Genomic DNA, 3,527 nt, shown 5'->3' on the forward strand with positions numbered 1-3,527 from the left:
CTCGCCGTAGGAAAAAATTGTATATGCTTAAATAGGGCAGTAGGGTTAGGGTTGTAGTGTTTAATTACAAATGTTAGGAAAGTAAGGTTTAACGAGATGTTAACTAGGGTGGTAGGATTTAGTTTAGAGAAAAAAAATCAATATAAAAATATAAATTTCTATTAGTGTTGCAAGTCTAGTAGGTTCTTAATTTTTAGTGAATTTTTATTAGGACAAAAATTTCGGACATAATTTGAGTTCTAGGTTCATAATTTGAGTTCTAGGGTTCATCCATATATATTTGGTTTTTGAATTGAGTTTCAGAGAGCATGAGATTTGTGTAGATTTTCTTGAAGTGTCAAACACTAAGAGATGCAAATTAGAAGTGGTCATGATATATGAAAAATCCTCAATTGTGTTTGCTCATTGATCATAATCGACATTGAAGTGGTTCGATTGTGCCCAAGTGGCCTTTTGTTGTTTCCAGGGAATGAAGCCGAGTGGCCTATGTTTTGCCGGAATGTTGATTCATTTCCGTTCCGGCAAAATTCAGGTTCTCGATTTGTCCACGTTTTAGCAAAGGTCATGCCGAAATTTTTCATGAATTTCGGCATGACTTGTGCTACAAACTAGGACATATCGAGTGCCCGGGATTTGCCGCACCGGAAAGGAGTCAACATTCTTGCAAAATAATAGGCCTTTTTATGTCATTATTCATTTTATTAGGTCTAGAATTAATTGACTAGATTTAATCGTAGGAAACATGGCTAGCAACGATGAAGGACAGGGTTCTGGTGATTGCGACGACGTCTACCGGGCAGCAGAAGAATTTTTGAGCCTTGCCGACGAGACTGAGACTGAGACCGGCATCGAGACCGGCGCTCAGACTGAGACCGGCACCGAGACTAGTGGAGCCGGTGTAGAACCGAAAGCAAAGAGGCAACGGCTTCCTAACAAGCTCAGGACTACTAGACTGGTGGTCACGGAGGTGGACGACGTCAATTTTGAGCCAAAAGCGCCCCAGGAAGCGCGCGCGTGCTACGGCAATCAAATAGGCTACATCGTACGGACAACCGCCACCATCAACGATGAGAAACTACAGAAGATAGATAATATGAGGACCTCCCTCCTAAAGAAGTTTCACCAGATATTCTTGTTCCCGGGCCGGAATGAAAAGGATTATGAAGATCCAGATAAGGACCCGACAATAAAGAAGATAAACAAACACGCCATGACCAAGTTTAGCGACGCGTTGGCCGCCTGGAAAACAAGGGTGAAAGCAAGGATCATCGACAAGAAGGAACCCTACTCCGAGATTGTAAAGGATAATCCGACAATCACGGAAGAGCAGTTTCAAATATTCAAGGTGGCTTGCAAGGCCGAAGCTGCCAAAAAAAGTCTAAGTACATGAACGGGCTTCAACAGAGGAGTATTGGGAGCCACCACCTCGGAAGCCGTGGTTACGGCGGGAAGAGGTCCAAATGGGCCAAGGAGGACGCGGAAGCCGCGAGTTTGGGCATCCCAGACCCCTTGGCGGAGTTCGCCGTCCCGCAGGAGCGTGACGTCCTCAGGGCCCAGCACCGTTGGGATCCAGTGAAGAAGGTTTTAGAGACGAACGCGGTCACGACGGAGTTCATCAGACTGCTGGTAATTTTAGTTTTTGATCAATTCGACAGCACGTTAGTCATATTTGTAAACCATCCTTGTGCCTTTTGCAGAGAGAGCAACACAGGATTGTGGCCGAAAGCGACTCGCCGTCTGAGGCGTTGGCGAGGCCCAAGTGGGACACTCCATTCAACCGGGCGTTGAACATATTGAAACGACTCCCGGTGAATACTCGACCGTCGTATGGACGCGTGCACGGTGTCGGAGACGGTGCCACATGGAAGAAGTAATACAGTGAGACCAAGGAGGGGAGAAAGGAAAGATGGAGGTTAACCGAAGAAAACATCGACAAGAAGGTTGAGATTGCGGTTGAGAAGAAATCATCTTAGACAGTCGCAACAGCGGTAGCTGCCGCAAAACAGATGGTTGTAGATATGTCCACTTCCTTGGTTCCGACCGTTTTCAATTGGACCAGGCAAAATCCAGAAAAAAATGCAGCAGACTTTCCCCTTGCTGACTTCTTGGGGAGCAGCTCGACTAGCGTTGCACCAGCACCTGCAGCTGCACCTACTCCCGCACCGGCTCCCGCACCTGCTCCCGCACCGGACGTGCTCGGCGGTGCTTCGTCTTTGGCTGAGCTCGACGCCCTCACGGTATCTGTCACACCGACCCCTTCAATAAATGTATAATCTCCTGTTTTCGTTGCCTTTCAGATGTCTCACGCCGCAGACTTTTCTTTGCAGGCCGACGAAACCCCGTGCACCATATTGTACACCATCGGCGACCAGAAGGTGGATGTGGGGAAGGCGGCGATAATGAAGCCGAAGGAACCATTGTTCCACAGCCAGCTGATCCCCCCGAACGTCTTCAAGGTTTCTGTGGCCAGTGTCAAACCGGGCCACAAGAATTTGCCTCCTCTGGTACTAGGGGGGATGACGACGAGACCCCACGGCGGCTTGGTGATTGTTGCAATGGGTGGGTCCTGTTGTGGCCAAAGAGTCTGCTTAGTCTGGAGGCGGCCGGGACCACACCCATGAGCACGCAGCCTCAGCAAGGTATGAACATCAACACCCACCTACCCAATTAGCGTCGGGTGTCAGGTTGGGTGATAGCGGACGGGGTAAGGAAGAGGCTCCATTAGTCGCTGATGAGGTCGCCATGGACGAGGATGAGGATGACGATGGCACTCAACAGTATGTCTATACTGGCGCCTACTCAGAGTTTGAGCATCATGAGTCGGTGCCTGAATTGCCGCCTTTGGAGGCTCAACGTATTATAGACGACCTTCCAGCAAAGAAGCCTAGGAAGAGAGCTAGGAAAGGCAAGAAAGCTGATTCTATGATCTAGCCGCTTCAGCAGCCTCGGGTTCAAGACTGTATAGATATCACCGGTGCGGATAAATTGCATATCCCCGGTCAACCAATCCTACCCGCAGCAGCGCTAAGGGCCAGATTTGGCGATCTAAGGAGTCTTCATGACGATGTGCTGCGGATAGAGAAAGGCCTCGCCGCCTCGAAAGATCCAGGATACCCACTCTACGTGGTTAATGTTCTGCGGCAATTGTCGTGCGTCGACTTCTTCCCCGCGGAGAAGTTCTTCCTTCGATTCGATTACATATTCGACATGTTTCACGTGAAGAAGCTGGATTTTACGTTTGTCCGCCTTTATGCCTTGTGATACGTCCATTTTGCATCATGCTTTTATATCGATATTTATTGCATTATGGACTGTTATTTCACTTTATGTCACAATACTTATGGCTATTCTATCTTATTTTACAAGGTTTACATAAGGAGGGAGAATGCCGGCAGCTGGAATTCTGGGCTGGAAAAGGAGCAAATATTAGAGATCTATTCTGCGCAACTCCAAAAGTCCTGAAACTCCACGGAACATCTTAAAATAAATAAAGAAAAATCCTCGCCAAAGATGAAGGCCAGGGGGCC

The 3,527-nt window shown here is 48.1% G+C and overlaps 1 pseudogene; it reads left to right on the forward strand.

Moving 5' to 3' along the window:
* Positions 1-742: 742 nt before the first annotated feature.
* On the forward strand, positions 743-1,788 carry LOC147959099 (uncharacterized; annotated as a pseudogene).
* The last annotated feature ends 1,739 nt before the right edge of the window (positions 1,789-3,527 follow it).

The sequence above is a fragment of the Triticum urartu genome, chromosome 7A (genome assembly GCF_056163025.1).
Source record: "Triticum urartu cultivar PI428250 chromosome 7A, HENAU_Tu73, whole genome shotgun sequence".
Taxonomy (NCBI): domain Eukaryota; kingdom Viridiplantae; phylum Streptophyta; class Magnoliopsida; order Poales; family Poaceae; genus Triticum; species Triticum urartu.